Below are 24,033 nucleotides of genomic sequence, written 5' to 3' on the forward strand. Positions count from 1 at the left end.
TAAAACTGAACATTCAAGATTGGATCATAGGTATTAGCTGCACCAGTGCATAATGTACCATATAAACACCATGCTCTTTGCCATTGTGTCCATATTTCTGATATGGGAGTGAAAACATACAAAATTCACTGTCAAAATTAGGAAATTGTACCTCACAGGAGGATCATGTCACTTACAATGTTTTCACTTTGATTGGTGTAGTCACTGCATGGACCTGCTCCATTTTTCTCATGTCACTGGACACATCTACTCAAGCCTTGTCTAGACTAATATGTCTTCGTTAGGAATGCACGATATATCGGCAGCCATATTGTTTTCGGCCAATATATGTTCATTTTTTATGTTATCGGTATTGGCCAAATAAGAATAATTTGGTCGACATATTAAAGCCTATAAATAATTAATTATTTCCTTCAACTGCACACTGTTTACCATGATGGTTTTGAATAGCTTGAAATATGATTGGAATCACTTCAAAAAAGGAAAAGACAGTAAAGTGCAACATGCGCTGTTCAAAGACACAAGTCTGTCATAACGGCTACATAAAATTATAATGATAACATTATAACTGTGTGCTTGGAACATGGCTTTTAATGGTGAGACTTCTTGTAATCAGGCTCTCAAAAATCACATACAAATTTGGATTTAGATTTTGAAGATTCACAATCTCATCATTTAATGTTGTTTTTAGTACTATTATTATTTTGTATTAATATTCATAATATGTATCTGTTTTATTACATGTATACACATTATTATTTGTAATCTTTGCATTTGTGATTATAATGTTTTGAAGATGTGGGAGAGAGAGAGACTTTAGGAGACTTTGGGATAAGTTAAACTGTATGAGTGAATGTATGTTGGAGTGAGACTGAAAGTTTATGCAGTGTATAGGGAAACGATATACATTCCATAGTAAATGGAAACCACATGTTCTTGTGGTCATAGGTATGTGTTACTATGGTGATGCAGTTTTTTCTTGGTCAGTGGTATAAAGACTGAGACCCTTTGTTCAAAAAGCAGGAAGAGATGGTAACGATGCAGAATGAAGACCTCTGTTTCTCTTCCTCCTATGTCTTATAAATATTATAAATAAATTCGAGAGATCTCTTGGCAAAATCACTGGTGTCTCTTTTCATGGGGAAAGCAAAATAAGTTTTTTTAGATCTACAATTTGGCGTCACGAACAGGATGCATGTCCAGGCATTCGTCTCAATCATTGCAGGTAAGACTTTTTGCTTCATAAAAGTTCTAAGTCTGCCTGATGATTAGAGACAGTGACTGAAACTGCTGAAAAGAACTGTGTGATTTTAGGCACCAGTTGTTTTGCCAATGAATATAAGACATAGTAAAATGAATAAAAATTAAGTCATTTGAATTGAATTTGGCTTATTTAAGTTCTCTGAAAAGTAAACCTCAAACAATATTTGAAATGCTGGGATAGAGGTGGATCTTTTTTAGAAAAAAAGACCATCTAGTCAGAAATTTGGAATTAGCTGTAAATCGGTTAAGCTAGTAAAATTTGCTTGGTTATAACTGCGACGTGGTTGGATAGTGGCGGGACTGTTTAAAGAAGGCAGAGTAATCCCTAAAACATCCAGCACACCGAAGATTCGTTCTCAGTAGGAGACGAGGAAAGTTGTAACACAAGTGATACTTGATTGACCAAAGCGGTTAAATGTGGCGGGACTGTTTAAAACGATGGCAGGGTAATCCCTAAAACATTGTAACACGCTAGAGTTATACAAGTATAAAAGGCGCCCTTGTAACTAGCTAGGATCGTGGGCATTCTGAACCTGACCGTAAAGCTGTTCAAATATTTGAGGAGACTGATCCGAGTTAACTTTAAGGGAAAAAAAAAATACCAAAGAAATTAATCTGAGATAAAATCCAAAATATTTGGAAAGAGGAAAAAAAAAAAAAAAAGAAACCGTTTTGAGTTTTAAAAAGAAAACTAAAATACTGAAAAGCATTAGAGTTAACTTTTCTTTAATTTTTTTCTTTTGTTCTGTGAGTGAGGGAGAAAGAGAGCGAAGCAGCCCCTCCCTTCAGAATTGCCCTGTACCTTCACACACACACATCCAGTTGGTGAGGGAGAGAGGCAGGGAGCCCCACACACACATACCTATACACACACACAGCCTGCAGCTCTGAGCACACACACATACATATACAGACAGCCTGCAGCTCTGAGCACACACACAGACGCATCACATAGGCTGCAGTTTCTGAACATAGACGCACATACATACATAGTAAATCATCACATGTCCAGAGAAGGAAAACACAACCAGTGGTGATCTATTTGATCCAGATTGGACAAATATAATAACTGAAGCTGAAAGGAAATATTCACAAGCACCAGTGAAATCTGCGACAACAGTAACGCCTCCACCTTACAAACCAATTTATCCACCTTTGCCTGAACAATACACAAGTTCATCTAAACCTCTGACACAGCCTCAAGCTTCAAGATCAAACGGAGGTCCAGTTGACAAACTGTTTATTGCATCTGCACAAGCAGCTCCAATAATAACGAGATCTAAATCAGCCCAGCCAAGCAGAGACATGATGAGATGTACACCGGCTCATAATTATGGATCTGACTGGAGTGACGAGACAAGGGATGACAACATGACCACAGTTGACAAGATTGGTCTTGAATTTTCTTCACCTGTGATTAAAAGGGAAGAGTCGCAACCTGAGATGATGACCGAAGAAAGACCATTTACTCCGGGAGAACGACAAGCCATTCTCTCAGCCTTGCCTCCTCTGAAGAGACAAGATCCAAACACAGAGTTTTGGCGAGAATTAGACTCTCTGGTTGAAGCACATCAAATGACACTAAGAGACATTTACACCATAGTGAAAGTTAAAATCCCAAGAGACCGATGGGAACGCTTGCCAGCAGTGATAACATCAGCCCAATGGGTAGACTTTGGGGTTGATGGCCAGGGAAGACACCTGGGTCTTTGGCAAACATTAGACGAATTTCGAAAAGAAATCCAAGAAATCTTGGGAAGGGGTAAAATTCCATTCACTTCAGTGACATTGATTAAGCAAAAGGATGATGAATCTCCAGATGAATATGCTCTGCGTAAGTGGAATGCTTATGAGAGATGGGCTCTCTGTGCAAAGAAACAATCTGACAGAGATGATGTACAATTCACTGACACACTTGTGGATGGCTTTAGCTCTAAATACCAACAAGCCTTATCACTTGGAGTCAATCCAGGCGAAACATTTGACCAAATTATGCAATGGGCTGGCCGTCTAGAGATGGCGATGAGATCAAACCTGGAAGAAGGAAACAAGCCAAACCAAAGAGGAGTGGCGACAGTTCAATACAACATGGACATAGAGAGGTGGTTGAAGATTTGCAGCAACTGTGGAAAGCATGGACACTTATGAAAAGACTGTTGGGCTAAAGGAGGTGGAGCAGAAGGTCAAGGTCCATCTTTTAAACAAGTCATTGTGAAAATCATGATGAAACTTCTCAAGGGAGGACGTGGACTGAAGCACAAGTTCGTCAGCTCATTGAAGGAATTATGTGTAACTGATTACTGGAACAGCAATGGTTCTACTTCCTGATGTTATGCCACCTGCAGAAACAGGAGGAGACTCTACTTTGTTTCAAGAGAAATTAAGATGCTATTTCACAATGCTGGACAAAATTACCAAAGACAATAATAGAAAGTGAATTCAACAGCAATGGGATGAAAACACACCACTACTGATATTCCACACATTCCTGAGTTAGGCAGTTTTGTTATAGTCAAGCATGTTGTAAAGGGAAGGGTGTAGGAACAGATAGATGGTATCATTGGTCACAAGTTAAACCTTGCTTAGTGAATAACAAAATGATGATGGCCTATGGTTTAAGATTGAGCAAATCTAAGAATTCATTTTTTTAAATACTGGGAAAAGTGATGATTAATTGTTTTTCTGTTTCCATTTCAGGAATCAAGTTCATTGACATTAATTAGAGATGGTTAGAAGTTATTCTTGATAAAAGACATTGATAAAACCGGAATGGGAAATATGGTGTGAAATAGGAGATTTTATGTTTTACACTACATACAAAACACAACCTTACAAACAATGAACACCCGCTTACTGATTTACAACCCCAAGGGATAGGACCCTTTTAACATCAACGTTTATTTTAATTTCTTATTTTGGCTCGGAACTGGAGGAGTTAATTAGTTAACGAGTTAATTAATTAATGAGTCCAGGCACGGGCAGAAGATTTTTTTAGTTTTTCTTTTCTTAGATGATTGGGGTTCATTTTAAATGCTTACACATAGATGTTAAATGACACATAGCATACGGGGACATAACATGGGTTGGGTTTTTGTTTGTTATTTCTTTTCTTTTCTGTTTCAATTCTTTTGTCTTCTATGTCTATGTCTTGGTCTACTATTTCTCCTCACCACTATCACTTCAATAGGCTGGCCACCTGGAGATGATGGTGTGGAACTGACGGCCGTAGTTCCAGAGGAGGGACTGAAGATTCACAATCTCATCATTTAATGTTGTTTTTAGTACTATTATTATTTTGTATTAATATTCATAATATGTATCTGTTTTATTACATGTATACACATTATTATTTGTAATCTTTGCATTTGTGATTATAATGTTTTGAAGATGTGGGAGAGAGAGAGACTTTAGGAGACTTTGGGATAAGTTAAACTGTATGAGTGAATGTATGTTGGAGTGAGACTGAAAGTTTATGCAGTGTATAGGGAAACGATATACATTCCATAGTAAATGGAAACCACATGTTCTTGTGGTCATAGGTATGTGTTACTATGGTGATGCAGTTTTTTCTTGGTCAGTGGTATAAAGACTGAGACCCTTTGTTCAAAAAGCAGGAAGAGATGGTAACGATGCAGAATGAAGACCTCTGTTTCTCTTCCTCCTATGTCTTATAAATATTATAAATAAATTCGAGAGATCTCTTGGCAAAATCACTGGTGTCTCTTTTCATGGGGAAAGCAAAATAAGTTTTTTTAGATCTACAATTTATTGGCCAATATATCGGTTATCGGCTATCAAATACAAAAAATTTACATTTGTGTTTTTAGCAATGAAAAAGCTTTTTGAAAACTCTCTTCAAAGTGGATACATTTGAAAACACAATTTCCACATTGTTGTGTGGAATGTGAAAAAGGAGGTATTTAAAAAAAGATGGATGTGATGTATTGTCAGACAACAGTAAAACAGCAAAATCCATTTATAAATAAAAACCAATTAACAGTATTAGAACAATAAATGAAGATAAAAAATCGGAGCGTATGTAAAGCCAGGAAAAGGGGAAAGTGGTAAACTGCCGATAAAGTGACTGTGAAGGCAGCATTTTCCAGGTTGAGGACACTGCCAGGGAGTGAGGAAGAGGGGGAGGGGGTTTCCGAGTTCCTCCACAGGTGTGTATGTCTGAAAAAAGGTGCTCCTAATCTGAGCTGATTATCAGCAAGTTGCATCTCCCCTAATAGCACCTCGTCCGTCACATGCTCAGTCATCTGACAGAGAGACCAGAGTAGGAGGGACCGAGGAACTTGAGAGGGAAACTTAAACCAGTAATTAGGCTCAGCTCATCTGGTTAGGGGAAAAGGCCTCATTTCTTCACTGTGTTAACCAAAGAGTGCCCAAAAACAACAGCTTAGAACAAGTAATGCTGACACCTTTATCATATATATAATAAGAGACAATGTACAGTCAGACAGTCATTATCTCCTAGAAGGTGCTTATTTTACAACGACCAGTCGACAGTACATAATCTCTCTTATTATGCAACGACTTACCAAAAGATAAAAAATAAAAGGGTCCCACTTTATATTAAGTGGCTTTACGTACTACGTACAGTAGTTACATTGAACAATAAGTACAATGTATTATTGTGTTCCAGTTGTATTGTAAAACACTTTTGCTGCTATTGAGGTGTGATACGGGTAAGGTTAGGGACAGGTGTGGTGGTATGGGTCTGTTTAAGGATAGGTTAAGGTGTGAGGGGAGGGTCAACTGTGTAATTACAAATGTAATTACATATAGTAATTACAGCTGTAATTACATGCTGGTATTTTTAAAATATAAGTATGTACAACATGTATGTACACAATAAGTCCATTGTATCAAATTATTAATTTCAATGTAAGTAGAGATCACTGAGTTATATGAGAGACATTAAACTAAAGAGCCTCGATGTTAATTAATCAGTTTTGAAAGTGGTTTATGCCATGTTGAGAGTATTTTAATGTTTAATATTAAAGCTTGATTTGGAAACCTGTGAGTAAGGAATAAGAATAAGATTCACAGGACAGGGAAAGCAGTGGAAATGGATGCCAACAAACTCATTCTGATTCCACTCAACACAGTCTCATCCCAAAACTTCATATAACTGACGTCTTGGGACGTCTTTTGACCATACGTCAACATCCGCCGTTTTAGCGCACCCTTTAACGTCGGTTACATGACGATCCTGGGACGTCATACAACTGACGCTTTACCTTTAACGTCAGTTAGGTGACGGGGTAGGTTTAGGTCTGGGGTAGGGTTAGGATCCGATAACGTCGTCCCAAGACGTCAGTTATATGACGTCTTGGGATGAGACTGCGCTGATTCTACACATCCACTTTACTTTGAATTTGTAAAGCTATCAACAGCAAAGTTTACCGGTCATTATACTGTGCCAAAATGACTTCAGAATGCAGAGATTGACCAATGGGAATGAAGTGGAGAGTTCTACAAATATGATCAAATTAAAGAAAAGGAGTTTAATTAGTATTTACATTTAGAATTTGCTTTGTCTGTAAATAAATAATTGAATTGATACAATGCTGAGGCTACTGTGTGCGATATCGTGTAAAATATGCAAGGGGCCATATAAGAGGGGCAGCCAGAATCTGACAGCTGAGTGTCGCATTTATATCGATTATGGCTAATCTAACCGATAATGAAAAAACATCATCTAATTGGATTTAATTGCTATTAACGGGCAAATGTTTAATTGGCAGTTAGATATGCCCCTTTTATCTCAGAGTGGTCCTCCAGTGAACAGCCCCCATCCACACATGAACACACACGTTTGCATCCATCCCAGACACACACACACACACACAGCGTACACAATGGGATGAAAAGAATTCATTTGTCAGCCTCCGAGAGACGATTAATTTTATATTCTCAAACTAATGGATGGATTTTATTGCCATTTAATATGACATACGTATAACGCTGTTTTCTACAAAGTGTTTTTAAGGGACAAAATGTATAACATCAATGTTAAACTATCCGTAACTGCAAGACTATCTAATTAAGTAAATAATGCAGAGATTGGATCAAATATTTATTGACATGTGATGGTGGTTAAATGGAGCTAATGAGGGATGCAGAATACCCTGCCTTCAAGACATCAGGCAAAAGAGGCTTTTGAAATGAGTTGATCTCTAAAGGCCCGATTACCTGCACAAGCCCATTTACTGCAGGTCAAACAGCTCTACTGGGATACAGACAGTAAGAGGGTCTGGAATGAGATATTTGCCACGCTTCAATCACTTGCCATGTTGCAAAGCATATGAAAAGATCTTTGCATGTACTAAAGATTTAATTAAGTCTGCCTTTGACCGTCCAGCAGAAATGCATTTCTCGTATCAAACATTTATGGGTCAATGAGATGATGATGATAATGTTGTTTTGCTCGGCCCTATTAATTTATTCAAAATATATTAATGGATTTTCTTAAATCAAGTCTTCTTTTTTTACTTGACCTGTCACACTTGCTTTTACAGTGTCCTTGTTACATATGCTACATGTACGTATACGTACCATAGTAATACTAGTAAATTATGCATAATTACAAGCATAATTAATCATGCATAATTAGTTGTAGGAATATTACTAGTGAAATTATCATTATTTATTGAAAAAAAATAAAAAGTAATGAGCAGTTTTTATTCTAAAATATGATTAATATTTGATCCGTCTGAATTCAACAATAACATTTCTAAAACATTGGAAAATGTTCCTTCCTTTCCATCATTTTGGATCTTCAAATTCATCTTTGACCCTTAGGTGAGACAGGAAATGTATAACAGTAAGCCATATTCCTAATATTTGGGATTATACACTGTATGATGAATAAGGAATTCAGCCTCTGAACTATTTGATTTCTATTTGTAACAATTACATGTCAGTATGTTTATATGAGGGCACAAGCGTGATGGGGGTCCTCTTCTGGTCTGTCCTGCAGTGGCGCAGCTGTGGGGGGGTTCAGTCAAACAGATGGGATCAGACGGCCCTCCGCCCTCTACGGGTCCCTCCCACGCACAAATGTATACAAACTCTCACCCTTTACCGTACACACACACACCACATTGACGTCCATACAAAGGACAGCTGCCCGTACCTGCCAACATTCAAGACTGAACTAATTACTTCCCAGTCATCAGTTACCCAATGGGCTCTGGTCAACAAAAGGAGAGGGGTGGGGATCATAACTTCACAGAGCTTCATTAGAAAGGATCATTTGTCAGGACTAACAAGCCAAGCTTTACAATGATGATGTAGATGGTCTCTACATCACTGTCTTCACAAAAGTTTCATCAAGCACCAATGTTACGACAGCACAATCTGGGACATTATAAATTCTCTTTATGTTGTATTGCAAAGAATATAGATGCTGAAAGCTGTAAATTGAGGGTGAAGTATGCAAATTTTAATCTATGATCTACAAATTTGAATGGTCAAGTCAAGATATGATCACTTTGTAAACAAATGCAAATTAAATGCATAAAATAAATAAAAATGCAGACTGATTAGGGGGGCTCAATTAGACTGATGGGCAAGGTAGCTGGAGAAAGGTGCATCATGGGGTTGTAGGACAGATATGGACATAGGAAAAGGAGTCTAGCTTCAATGAAATCAAGAAAAGTTAGTGCATGGGAGACAGAGGCTAGTTGTTACAAAAGGATATGGCTCAAATGTGGTATCTTTAGAAATAAGGCTTATAACACAAAATGTATTTTCACTAGACATGTTGTATGTTGGTTTCATACACCCAGTTTAAAACTTTCTTAAATTATTTATATGCTAACCTATCTCTTATAAACTAAAATTACAATATCTTACTTTTTTCTAGCTGTTGGATAACAAGTAAACACAAACCACACTGACATACATTCTGTTAACAGCCAACAATATAATGAAGGGTTGTTCTCATTAAAAAAGAGTGTTCATACATTTCATCAGGTTTTTAAAAACATTACAAATGTAATACTTAGTATACTGGACAATAACATATGTATTTGTTGACTTGACAAAAAATCTGAGCTGCAGGATTTTTTTAAACACTATATCAACCGAAAAAAAGTATTGTCCTCGTCATTCAAAAAAAAAAAAAAAAAAAAAAAAAAAAAAAAACAGAGTGGCAAGTGTGCAGTTTAATGTGAAGTGACTTTTAGAGCAAATACTATTAGCAAAAACTTTGTGGTCCAACAAAATAAGACAATTCGATTTCTATCACAACTAACTGAGCCAGATCTGGAGAAAGAGAAAAACGGAGAGAGAGAGATAAAGAGAGAAGGATAGAGAAAGGGAAAGGGAGGGCTGGAGGTGGGGTGCCTACTAATGAGAGCAATGCCTAGATAGGCAGTAAATAGGAGTACCAATATATCAAAAGCTATTCTCTTCAGTGAAGGCTGTGAAATCTTGAGCAGACCCTTTCCTAATTGAATTTCATGCCTTGCTTTTGTCATGTGCCACTGCAGCTTCTGTCCCACCAGCTCTATACAGCAGCAGGGTCCGAAAAGGAGGGTGAGACTGTGTGCATGAGACTGAGAGATTAACACGGGGTGTGCGTGGCATTAGGCTCACCCAAAAAGTGTGCGCAGACTTATAAAAAAAAAACTAGATCCGACATTTGAAACGCGATAACGAGGACGGAAGGAACACGCAGAGAACTTCTGTCAGGATGCGGATGCGAGAACGTTCCCCCACCTACACACACTCCGGCCCCCAGTCTCCGTCCCACCACGAAGGCCCCTCCTCTGGCCAGATCAAGGGGTTGGATCCCATGAATTAATTACTGTCCGCCTCTCCGCCTCCGGGTTATTAATAGTATGATATGAGCAATAAAAGGGCTTAGGAGTGGGAACAAGGGTGGCAGACTGCAGAGGTGATCCGGAGGGGGGGGGGGCGAGAGGGGAGATTTGCGGGGACAGAGAGAAACTTTTGTGGACGGGGAGAAAGAGAGCAGAAAACACTATGGTGCTAATCTTCAATCCATCTGGGGTTCATTAGCATTTAGTGTGTTTGCAGTTGCCAATCAAGCCTTAAAGGCGCCTTTCTCATCCTCTTTCAGGCCTCCAATGTAAGCCCTGTTAGAATGGCGCGTAAAAGACTTGACAAAATATTTTTGGACAAGTGCTTTTGTCAGCGACCTCACCCCTCCCAAGGATTGGCCTCTGTACCGGTGCTCTCAACGGCACAAGAGCTCAGGCATACAATTCGCCTATTACAGCCGCAAAGCTTATTATCCCCCAAAATAGTTAATAATTAGATTAAAACTTCAAATAAATGAAGTGGTACAGTGAATGAGCCAGGCGTAGTCTCTCTACACGCAATCTGTCTCGCAGTCTATCAATATGGATTGCCAGGATCTCTCTTTTTCACAACTCGCGCACAATGCCGCAGCAGATGCAGCCGTAAAGAAAATAGTACAGCCATGTGTCCTTTCTTTGCAGCACGAGGAATTCATGGCCTTTGCGAGAGGGGAGGCGGCAGAGGGAAAGACGTGGCCATTTAGATGCGTTTGTTGTTAATATCTGGTTCCAATAGCTATTCGTATTTGCTGATTGCGGTTGTGAACGACATTAAGAGCCAAGAGAAAGAATGAATGGAAAAATGCTGAGAGAAAAGAAAACAGCTTTTCAAAGTATATAAATGCATCTCTTCCAAAAGGTTAAAAGATATTTTATGTTTACATTTAAAATCTAGCCATGTTTTTATATTCTGCTGCACTTTAGTCTCATTAATGCGTTTTTTTCACGAGTTTTTCTGCTTATTGTGAAGTGTCTGGAGTGTTTACAGTATGTAACCAAAAGGACAAACTTTAAACTTAAGATAAAAATTAAAGTGATTTGCAATGCCAGCTTTAAGAACTGTATTCCATTCAGTCTGAGACGACTAGTGAAAATCCTTTTTTTTTTTTTTAATTAATGAAAAAATCTAATTAAAAGTATTTGAATGAAAAGTCAGCACACTTCCATGGCAATTCATAACTTTTTTACAGTTTAGTGAATTGGTGGATAATTCATATGAATTCATACAATCTCATTTGTATGTTTTTATATATCTGCTTTTCTGACAGTTTTAGGGGTGGAGCTTGATGCTTTAAAAAAAGAAAATGGACGTTTATGTACAAATTACATTTTACGCACACAAAGCTATCTTGCAAAATAGTTACGCTTTATCATGAGATCAAGTTGGAAATGTTGAACTGAAAAACAGAATGTTTTAGCATTTGGCACTCAAGATACAGAACTCCACAAGTGTGTGTAACCTGATGATCATGTTCTCCAGCATCTAATCTGAACATCTGATCATCTGCACAAGCAGTCACTTGATCAATGTCACTATTTGATTACTGACCTAATAGTGCATATTTCTGTTTATTTTCTAAGTTTAAATTAGACTTTGAATCTAAAATTTAGCCTTCCAGTCTAAGACTGTAATAGTGAAGGAGATGCTGAGAAAGTAATAGAGTCACCGAAAACGTAATGGCTGAAGCAAATCCAAAGAGAATAGAAAGACAAGCTCAATATTTTCTCATCTTGATGGTTTCACTCCACTTGAACAAACATTCACAGCTGGAGGCTTGAGAGAGAAAAGAGAGAGCAAGAAACTCGGGGTGAGAAAGGGTAAATGAGAGCGAAAGAGTGCATGACATGTAGACAGAGATGGTCTATAGAGGTTAAATACCGCTTAGTTTGTGGGGTCACATACACTTGAACTGATGAGAACATGTAACAGTCACGAGAAGAAAAGCACATTTCTGCCTTTAATTCAAGGCATTGTTGGAATTTTCATTGAACGATCAGTGGTATTGCCAACTGTATTTGGTGTGACAGTTACTGTAGCGTTAAAAAGAAAAGAAAAAAGCATTTTCGCCAGGGAGATACTCGTCCCTGGAGCTATTATAGAGTGTTTCTGCTTGATACGCAAGAGATGAACAAAAAAACAAAAAAAAATTTCAAAAAATTCTGAAAAAAAAAAAAAAAAAAAAAAAAAAACAATATGTACGTCTCTGCATCCTGATGTCCAGTTGTCAGAAATTACAGTGCAACACCGTTCTCGGACTCGGACAACCTTCTCAATCGTTCTTTCTCTCTCTCCGTTCCTGACTCTCTTTAAATCCTTGAAACAGTTCAGGAGACAAATTGCTTCTTGTGCCCGTATCAATGCATTTCATTTAAACCTCCTCAGCAGGGGGGTCCGGCCGAAAGATGTCATTCAGCGAGAGAGGAAAAGATAAAAAATATGTGGGGGAGAAAGAGGAGAGCATTGGAGGCAAATGGGCCGTGAACTGAACCATCATGTAGCCGCTAAGAACCTGCTTGCAGGCTTTATTCAATCGCTTCTTATTGTGGAGCGGCAGGCAGCTGAATGCTCTCTTTCAGAAAGGTCTGCAGCATGAACTTAAAGCAAGTAAATTTCTATCTTTCTGCACATTAGCTGCCTCATTGCCCTTCAATTGAGTCCCCAAGAGCCCGGAGAAAAGAAACTGGTGGCAGGAGAAAGATCGAGAGAATGAAGCGAAAAGTTAGCCACATAGGCAGAGAGGATGGGAAAGAGAAAAGTCGGAAAAGAAAAGGGCCGGAATAAATTGAGCGACCGTTTCGGTCTTCGGAACTTCTGCACTTTCAAATGTCTTTTGTAATGACGGGTTATCATGAAACGCTTGCTTTCCAATCCACACCAGAATATGCTACGATTTAACCCGTGACCTCCAGAGAAATCTGAGGACGGAGCCAATGACTGTCCCTCAGGCTCTTGCCATTATGTCAATCAAACAACAGAAGACAATAGAAATCCCCGGCAGATCGGTCACACTTCCTGTAGCACTGTGAGGCATAATCTACCCTTCCTTCTCTTTCCTCTCCTCCATCACAACATCAACAGGTCGCTCTTGCCATGATCAAAGACGCTCTTGTGTTTATCCAACATTGACAATAAGAGCACATGTTAGATTTCGTGTAATGGATAAAGGGCTGTAGGAAGTGTGAGAGCTGGGAGGGGATGATGCTGACAGATCCCTCGGGATTCAAAGAGCACATGATCACCTGAGAGCTGTGTAAGATTCTAAGCAACAGGTGCATCTATGTGGATAGCATGGACGGCAAGAGGACTGCTACTGTTAGTGGGTCTAAATTGAAACGGTTACAACTGCTGAACTATAGTCACAATGTAACACATCCCTGTTGCTTTTATGAAAGTAGTGCTACATAAAAAAATGATTAAAGACGACACAAATTTCATTCAAATGCTCATTAAAGATGAAGTGCATTATTTATTTTTCCACAAGCATCACCAGTTACAAAAATAATGAATGTTTCAAACAGGTTTCTCCCTGTTTAGTCAAAAAGGTCCCGTCCCCAACACCCTCCTTTTGTTGAGTTCAATTCGTGAAACTCGTGAAATTATTAGGTCCATTTTATTCTCAACATTTTTGACGCAAAGGCCAAAACAATATTTGAAGGCCTCCCTCCATAAACACTATAATTCCTGGTATTTCTGCTGTATTTCTGACAAAGATGTTTTTTTTCAATAATATACTGAATTAACATGGTTGTTTAATTTTATATTATAAATTAATTAACCAGAAATCGATTATTTTTGAGTCCAATTTTTCCATTTGTTCTTCAGAACTGAATGCTATTCAATAAAAACAATAGTTAATGAAAGGGAACAAAGTAGGGCTGTCAAACGATTAATCGTATCCAAAATAATAGTTTGTGCTTACATAATATATGTGGGTGCACTGTGTATAATTATTTTGTGTATATATATATATATATACACACACACACATGCATGTATATTTAAGAAAAAAAAATATTTATGTATAAAATATTTATATTTATATATAATATAAATTCTATATAAAGTTTATACATGAAAATATTTCTTAAATATATACAAGCATGTGTATGTATTTATATATAAAAAATAATTATACACAGTGCAACCACATATATTATGTAAACACAAACTTTTATTTTGGACGCGATTAATCGTTTGACAGCCCTAGAAAAAAGTAATATGATTTTAATTTACATCTTGATTTTATGTGTTAGCATTATAATTTAGAGTAATTATTTTAATATATTAGTAATAATTTATTCATTTAAATACATTTAAAGGGTTAGTTCACCCAAAAATTAAATTTCTGTCATTAATTACTCACCCTAATGATCTTTCTGCATAGACTGCAATGTAATTGTCACTTTCAAGGCCCAGAAAGTTAGTAAAGACACTGTTAAAATAGTCAATGTGACTACAGTGGTTCAACCTTAACTTTATGAAGTGATGTGAATACTTCTTATGTGCAAAAAAAAAAAAAAAAAAAGTATTCTCATTACTTTTCATAAAATTAAGGTTGAACAACTGCAGTCACATTGACTATTTTAAACAATGTCTTTACTACCTTTCTGGGCCTTGAAAATGATTATTTTGCAGTCAGAAAGTTCTCGGATTTTATCAAAAATATTTTAATTTGTGTTCCGATGATGAACGAAGGTCTTATGGGTCTGGAATGACATGAGGGTGAGTACTTAATGACAAAGTTTTCATTTTGGGGTGAACTAACCCTTTAAGTAATTCTGAATTCCCTTGAATGAGAACTACTATTTTATTGCATTTAATTAATAACATTAATTAAGTTCAGAATCAATTGGTCGTTTTTTTAATGGATTCACTCAAGTTAACAGTTAAAGTTTCATTCTGTTCTGTGCAATTTCTCAAAAATTAAATCCTTCAAAAAAATATGTAGTATTGTAACTGAAACTGTACATTTGCCTTTATGGTTTTAATATTGTTGCGAGGTTTAGAGTAAGGGGTTGGGTTATGGCTTAACATATCAAAACATATCTAATTATACACTGTACCTATAATTTTAAACAAAGGATTCATGAAGATGTTTACATTTGTAAAGGTAAATAAATACCTTTACATTTTAGCATACACAAATGTGTGTTACATACAAATAATTATGAATTCTTAAGAGGCTAACTGTTTTGTTTTTTCCCATTAAAATTTCATATTTTTTAGTTTACAGTATAGCAATGAACTAAGAACTGTTGCCATATGGAAGATGAGTCATAAAAAAACTGGAGGAGACTATAAATTCTAAATGAACATATCTCAAACTTAAAGGAGAACTCCGGTGCAAAATGAACCTTTGGTCTAATAAAACATTGGTACCTAGTCAATCGTTCTCTGAGATTTGTTTTCATGATAATCCAATGTAAAGAGTTGTATCTCTAAAAACTGTTTAGCGTATAATGCTAGTAATGGGGGCATTTACTAAGTAAAAAGAAATCACTAGTTTATATCACTAACAAGGCTCAAAATAGCCCCACACTAACACAGAAACATAATGAGGCTCCATACATGCAAAACGAAGCATTGAGAACTAAGTGTGTGCAGACCGTTTAATAAGAAGATACTTTATAAAGACAGTTCACTTCGTGTATACAGGTGGCGTAATCTTCGGAAAACAGTCACAACAAGTCAAACCACGAACGACGTGCTGAGTGATCTGAATTGTATGAAGTACAGCGAACTTCTGAACTGTATAAAAGGTGTTCGGGGATCGACTATTTTTTAAGATGGCTCCTGTCTGTATACACGGAGTGAACTGTCTTTATAAAGTATCTTCTTATTAAACGGTCTGTACACTTACAAAGTTCTCAATGCTTTGTTTTGCATGCAGGGACCCTCATTATGTTACTGTGTTAGTGCGGGCTATTTTGAGCCTTGTTAGTGGTATAAACTAGTAATTTCTTTTTACTTAGTAAAATGCCCTCAGTACTAGCATTATACGCTAAACAGTTTTTAGAGATAAAACTCTTTACATTCGATTATCATGAAAACAAATCTCAGAACGATTGACTAGGTACCAATGTTTTATTAGACCAAAGGTTCATTTTGCACCGAAATTCTCCTTTAAACCCGGAACACACAAAGCCGACGGTCGGCCGTGCGTCTAGCAGATTTTGTGCGTCGGCCAACTAAGTTTCCTCGGTGTGATACGCACGGTTCCGTGCCGTTGGCTGAAAATAGTCCTCGTCGGCTTTGTTTCGCCCGATTCGACATGTTGAATCGGCGTCGGGCCGTTGGGAAAAGTGAGAACTCTGATTGGCTGTTCAGCTTAGTGAAAGAGTCAGTGCACGAGAATAAAAGCAAAACAGCAAGCAAAGAATTCAAAACGGTAAAGATAGAAGGCTGTTCTTATGTTACGTCTTCTTACCTGAGTGTTCCTTGGCGAATATTTCAATATTAACATGAGTGGAGTAGAATAAAGAAAGTGTTTAGCAGGATTGATATTCAAAACGGCAATCACGCGCTGCTTTGTTTACGTTATGTGTATCTGCAGCTGGCAGCGTCGGTTTTCCTTTTTGAATGACGAATATAGACTAATATATCCGCAGAAATAGACAGTTGGCTCATTAAACGCAGGCGCAGAACGCACATTCTAGCTGACAGTCGGCTGCAGTTCTCTCGGTGTGTTCAAGTGGAGCTTTTTACGTTGACGAGAGCGGACGAGAGGCGACAACAAAGCCGGCTTTCACCAGCGCTAGTTCGTTGGTGTCGGCTTGGTGTGTTCCGGCCTTTAAGAGTTCGATAGCAAAAAGGTGACTAAAAAAGGCTAATGTGGACAAAAAGCCATAAAACTTTTCAAATTTTTCAAAAAGCCAAAAATTATAATTTTCCAATAATTTAAAGTCCCTGTAAAGTCAAAATTAAGTATGTGTTCTGAGTCTGTCATACCACAGAAAAATTTGATATTAGTCACCCAGCCAAATTTGAATGATAAAAAAGACGGAAAGTACATAAAATAAGCTATCAAAATCTTGAAAAAATCAGCAGTTATCTCTGTTCTCAAACGCTGGGGGCGTGTACCCTGGCTGCGCTGAAACCACGCCCACTCGCGGGAAAGTTGTCGACGGTGATATTAGGTGAAACTGCTCTCGGAACGGGAGGATGAACGCTGAGGCGGAAGATAGTCGTTTCAGCCCCGTTCTCCAGCAGCAACGGATTATGCAACGCATTCTCATCCTTTAACGTCATATAGAACGCTATATGACAAAACGGCGCTATACTACGCACATGGCACCCGTTATCGTTACTATAACACGTGCTGTGAGGGGTAGGTTAAGGGGTGGGGTAGGGTAGGGTAGTCTCATATTACGCTAAAGGATTTATGACGCCTTGTGTTCGCGTGAATATTAGCGATAAAGGGTGCCATGTGCGTAGTATCGCGCCGTTTTGTCATATAGCGTTCTATGTGACTCTAAAGGATGAGAACGGGCTGGATTATCAGTGAATGCCAGTTGTCTCTGAGGAAAGTTTATAAAACGATCCTGTGTAAAATGATCACTAAAGAGGCGGGTGTTTGGCGGTGGCATCAAGGTTGGCTCTACACAAAATTAATCCACCTCTTCTTGATGTGATCGCTTTTAGGAAATTTAAATAAAGACACCGATCTGTTTTGTACATGATCGCATCCAGGTAGTAGCCTATGCATTTCCTTGTCAAAGGCATAGCAAGCTAGCAAACTGTAGACTGTAGTAACTAATAGTACTGAGTTGACAGTAACTCGTTATTGAGCGGCGAATGCAAATGTGCTCTATATTGTTAGGGGAGAGATCATCCCCTGTCTATGGATCAGCCAACGTGCGTCATCAAGTTGGGGCGTGTCCACGAGCTCTTGGGCTCCAGTGTGTCATCGAGCCCTGTTTTAGCCCCGCCCAAAAAATCCGTAAAATAGCAAGGGTGAAAAACTGTTTAATGCTCTAACTCCGTATTTCAGTACTTCACAGTTCACAGTCTTTGTAATATGTTTTAGCAATACATTTCTAACATTTATAATGTGTTTAGATTTTTTTTGGTTGAATTACCTTTAAAGGGACTTTAATGTCAATTTGTCAACGTACCTATTAAGGTGAATATTTGGTCTATGCATTGCATACAGTAAGTATGGGTGAAGAGTTAAAGGAGCAATGTGTGATTTTTAGCGACATCTAGTGGTTCCGTTGCGAGTTTGCACCAGGTTTGCACTAAGGGCTCAGCCCACTGCTCACCCCTCCCTTTCGAAGAAGCTACGGTTGCTAAAACGGGACAAACATCTCGTCGGCTGAGACAGCAGAGAATAGCCAGAGTAAGCCAAGAGTGTGTAACATTGTCACTGTTTCTGTACCACAGTCCATTATAAACCACATCATGAATACTGTTTCCAAAGCCATAGTCAGGTGAGGATCAAGGGTTTTAATATATAATTTAATAAAATAATATTAATCAGCTGATTGTCTCACAAACGTAACCAGCAGCACATTTCTCCCCACATACTGTAGCAAACCCATAATACAGCGAGGGAGCAGCTATATATTTTTTCTAACAGGGTAGTAATAGTTTAGCTGGCTAATATGAGCTGTTACTGTGGCTGAGCTGGGACGCGTCCGCATGAGTCCAAAGGTCGGAAGTGCGCGCACTGTTACAATCATGTCATCTCCGCATCCCATAGATAGGGCTGTCGCGATAACCGCAATATTGCAGTACCGCGCTTCTGACAAGTCAACCGCAGAGGATTGCACGTAACCGCAGCAACCGCGATATTCACTTTTTTTTTTTATAAGGCTTCTTCTTGTTTTGAACTTCATGCATGTGTATTGAACGCTAAACAAGTTCATAATGATTGATAACAACAAGACTGCTTATCTTGGTGATGTGTAGCCTACAGAGGCTTCACACAGACAGTGAATGAGAGAGATCTGCAGAGCGCGTGCGATTACCTGCGTCTGTCTTTGAAGTCGTGAAAAGGTTGCCGTGTCAAAGGAAAGCGAAATATTTGTCGTATCATCATTTTAAGCTTCACGTCACGGGTATTTTCCACAAATGCGCGTCAGCAGCAGCGCTGGTCAGCATCCCACAGCGCGAGGAAGCCGCAGAAAATAATATCACAGAGTCACGCATTGAATCAATGCCATATTGGTCTCTAATAAGTGAAGCATCAGCTTCCGCGTTACCCATGCGACGCATTGCTGATCAGCTGAGCCTTGAAAAGTGGAACTCAAAGTTAAAAATAATTAACATCTTGTTTCATTACATCTCTTTTAACGAATCAGCTTCTTTGAACGTGTTCGTTGAATGAACGGTTCAAAGTCCGTTGTCATAACAATATGCGCGCTGAGTGAAAGCCTTTCAATCATGCTTTCAATGCGCATATAGACGCTGTTTAGTTTCGGTTATTGGTTAAATGACCCTGTTTTTGTCCACATCGTACACTTTATTTATATAGCAACAAATACTTATAAATTAAATAAATAAATAAATGGCGGTAATACCGCATATCGCGCTATTGAGCCACTCAACATTACCGCAAGGGAAATTCCATAACCGCGACAGCCCTACCCATAGATACTATTTACTACACGCAATAGGCTTTTTTCTCTGAATTTGAAAACTCTTCGCGATCGACTTTAGTGATAAAAGACTTTAGTAAAAGTCTCTATCGACGGGTTAGTGATTCCTGTAACATGTTTTACGGTCAATGACATGAATACTAATCATCAGCTGTCTCACGAACGTACAGCACATCTATCCCCAACATAACAAACCCATAACACAGCGAGGGAGAACTAAGTTACATGAAACAATCCCAACTACATATTTTACACCACTCACAAGGGAAAAGTCACTACTCACGGAGTGTAAGGCTAGCTTCCAGCTTTCCGCTACTTCTCTTTCAAGGTAGTGATGAAACGCGTTCTGTAGAGCTGTTTGTTCGCGTTCGGCTACGGTAGGAATATGACGTCACAACATGGCGACCTTCATAGAAGAGGATTCCCGCGGTTATGGAGCTATTAATGTCTCATTCTAAGGTAATAAAAACATTACGGTTAATTAAGTAAGTTCTTTATACACCACTGAAAACATAGTTATGGATGTCATATTGCATTTCTGTTAATAGATACTCAACTTTGTTACACATTGCACCTTTAAATGTGATGGTAACGCTGTACTGACCAATCAGCTTTCAGGACGAGACCAGTTTTGTGTCTTAGTGAGAGAGGTGATAAAACGTCTATGAGACAAAACAAAGACTAGATCACAATCACAAATCAACACTTGATTCAGTTATCTGATGATCAGTCAACAATATCATTGCTTTCACGGTGCCAGCACTGAGAACAGACAACTGTTTAACCAGGGAATCTATCGGAAGATTGACAGCACTAACAAGTGTGAGAAAGAAGCCACATTTCCACACACGTCACATCAAAGAGCAGAACAAGCATGACACCATTGAATCTGACTTGCTGAACTTGAGTCACCCTCACCGATGACCCCTTTTATGGCTTATGAGGAGCTTCGATCATGAATGCCTCCGATTTTGCAGCGCATGGTTAATGGTGACATTTGGCTGTCGGGGCGCTCCGAGTGAGAGCGTCCCGCACACACAGTGGCCTGCGGCTGGGACTCTAACAATGGCCGGGGCCCACAGTGGACACACACACTTCCAGCTGTGGCTGACCATCCTGGCCTCTTCTCCGGCTCCCATGAAATTGGAAATTATCAGGGCCGTTTCTGGTGACAAATCATTGTCTGTGTGTTCCTGCCACTTTCCAAGGAATAGAACAGACCGAAGGAGGGAAGAAACTCTTTTTGATGGGACTTGAAGGCTGACCTCGTCACCTTCGTACTTCAAATCTCTGACCCCACAGAGATGGACTCAAATTGTGGCCTGAGGTTGACTCTTTTAAAGTGCTGCATTGATCTTTAACCGTTCCCACATTTCCTGCAGAAGCATCTTCAATATACGAAAGGGAATGCTTCCTCAATCTACCCATCTATTGACTAGAGCTATCGACCATAGTCTATATACATGAATTAACTAAATGAATAACTTTTTTACAACAAAAATGTACCATCACTGAAATTCCTTAATCTGGACTATGACACTATTTTCTTCTAGATCTGCTGTACGGTCGAAACAAACTTTGTTGCATTGTTTTCCATTATTGTCACTGTAAAGCTGCCTTGAAACAATCTGTATTGTAAAAAAAAAAAAAAAGCTGACTTTACTTGATATAGTCAGGTTAGATGCCATATTGGATTTCACACACCCAAAAACATGCTGTGAGAGATAGACTTAAGTCTGCAATAAATATTGATGTGACGTTATATTGAACAAAATCAGGCAAAATAAGTTAATTTCTGGAGTTTGAAAAAGCTTTCCAAAGTGAATTGACTGGAGTATTTCTCAGAATCAGATGCTCTCTATCTGTTTTCATTTGTTAATTTTTGTTACTGAGAGGAAAGCATGCATGAAATACCCACACATTCATCTAAACACCACTCTCAGAAAAGTGGATGGAATCGGGATGTTGCTGACAAGTGTTTTGCTGCAAAGGTATTTCAAACTCTTTTTTTTTATCCCCAAGCAAAGAACAAAAACCTGAGTTGAGAACTGCACTGACACTGTGCATCAGGGCATTTACAGACGCTACAATATCATGTATAAAAGTCACATATTTACACAATTTTCACAACTTATAACTTTCAAAATTGTTGTATGGAGTTTTTGTTTACTGAAAGTTTTTCAGAAAGATATATCATCAGTAGAACTTACAATCCAATGAACAACCTGTACTTCTGTAACTCATTCCTGGCTCCAAAATGACATGGCACTATACCCTGGTCTCTGACGAAGGTTTATTCCCTCAAGGCTTGTGAATGGGATGTGTATGGTAAACCCAAGGAATCTCCACTGACCTGCAGCTGAACTCTTTACCCACAGCATCTTTACAAACTCATAGTATGACCAAGGAAGAAGGCAGTATTTGTTTATAAATATAATCTTTCCTTTAAAGCAATCACTGCTTGGCTAAAGGCTGAGGAAGTGAGTTGGGCTCAAGGATGAGGAAAACAAAAAGATGAAGGGAAAACAGCAACTGCCAGTTATGTTGCCAGAGGGCCTGATCTCAACATCAAACCTCTCACAAGAAATAGGCTACTGTTTTTGAATGTTGGTTTCGAAAAAACCCTCATTGAAATTTCAATAATTGAAGTTTAGTTTGGATTCCAGCAAACTAAAGTTACATTGGCTAGCATAACATTTTTTTTTTTTTTTTTTGCAGTAAAATCTAATGAAACAGAAATCCACAGTAGCTGAACTATGTGCTCCCAGGACAAGTATATTTTTCATAAATTTCAAATTGGGTAAGATGAGACATTTCTTAAGTTTTATACAATGGCAATGATGCAACATTTTTTTGAAAATAACAATTGTTATAGGCATTTCTTCTAACTAATCTTTAACAAATTTGCTAATACGCATTTGACTATAATTTTCCATTAATAGGTTGTTAATGGCTTTATTGACAACACGCCCCATTCTAACATCTGTTTCTTTGTATTCAAGATTTTTTTTTATTTACTGGTCGAGTAACGTTAAATTGTGACAACTACAGTAGTTTCGATCGCTCTTATTTATGTGCCATGGAATACATTCGGTACTTGCAGAGAACCATGGTTTTACCCTACATAGCCTATGGTTTTACCAGGGCATAGCCTAATATAAACACACAATTATGACACTTTGTGGCATTTTCAATGTCAGTCAACTAAAAATCTTACATACGCTGATAGATATAGCCTAACCTAAAATATATATAGCTTATCAAATGTGGTTAATCAAACTCTTCCGTTCAATATGATTCATGCGAGATACCGTAGTTAATTAGGCTAGTTAACAGAAACCGTAGAGCAAAAAACAACAACAATAGCATACCGTAAAAGAAAATACCTTATTCGAAGACTTGCGACTTGACTGAATCTATAAGCGCCACAAGAAGATTAAAAATCACCCAAGGAAATGGTTTGAAGCAACTAGTCTTTAGAAACAGCTTTGGCGTCCTCTACTGCTTATCCTCAGGAATGTAACGTTATGTTCGCGCCATGTTCATTGGAATGGGCCAGAGCCATAAGTTCCGCATTTGACGTAAGGATGCTCGTCCATTTCCGGTTGTGGAGATTAAAGCGGAGGTCTTTGAAACGAAACGTACATACGTTTAGATGTAATTTTATATATAGTTATGTTTATTTAATATAATTTTAAAAAGAAGCATTAAACACAACGAGGGGTGTCTGTTTTATCTGTTTTTGTGACTAACGTTTCATTAGTATAACCATGGAGTATAAAATTCAATATAAATTCTCGGTATTGCATTGGACTCTATGATCGGCGGAAGTTCGAGCATCCTTAATCCTTCACCGGAAATAACGCCGTGCATAGAGCCCATAGAAGCAAAATTTCCGGGGGAAATTTTTAAAAAATAAATAAATAAATAAATAAATAAACCTCCTTTAGATATTTACATTTGCAACACCAGTTATTATCAGTCTTACATTAGTAAGATTTCCGTTTTATTTCCTTGTGTTAAGATTCTTTTTAACTTGATCAAACTAAAGCGGACAAGTAGTTAGTGATTTTACGTCTCCAACACACACACAATCATCACGCACTCTTAGAAAAAAAGGGTTCTATATATGAAGAGTTCAGATGCAAAAGCCTCTAAATGCCATTTGAAATTTTCTTCTTTAATGATGATTTTTATCAAACTTGTATATTTAAGTTTGGTGATTTCACTTAAATGGCAATGATAATTACCTATTAATTGTTATTTAAGTGAAATTACTGAACTTAAATATACAAGTTTGATAAAAATCATCATTAAAGAAGAAAATTTCAAA

At 38.0% G+C, this 24,033-nt stretch overlaps 1 long non-coding RNA gene across 1 annotated transcript in view; it reads right to left on the reverse strand.

Annotated features, from left to right (window-relative positions):
* Positions 1 to 23,259, reverse strand: part of LOC120471893 (uncharacterized) — a 37,215-nt gene extending 13,956 nt beyond the window's left edge. Inside the window, exon 1 of the long non-coding RNA XR_005620865.2 lies at positions 23,087 to 23,259. This is a non-coding gene — a long non-coding RNA (uncharacterized LOC120471893). The remainder of the gene's footprint in view (positions 1 to 23,086) is intronic.
* Between the last annotated feature and the right edge of the window lie 774 nt (positions 23,260 to 24,033).

Source organism: Pimephales promelas, chromosome 4 (genome assembly GCF_988280905.1).
Source record: "Pimephales promelas chromosome 4, fPimPro1.hap1.1, whole genome shotgun sequence".
Taxonomy (NCBI): Eukaryota; Metazoa; Chordata; class Actinopteri; order Cypriniformes; family Leuciscidae; genus Pimephales; species Pimephales promelas.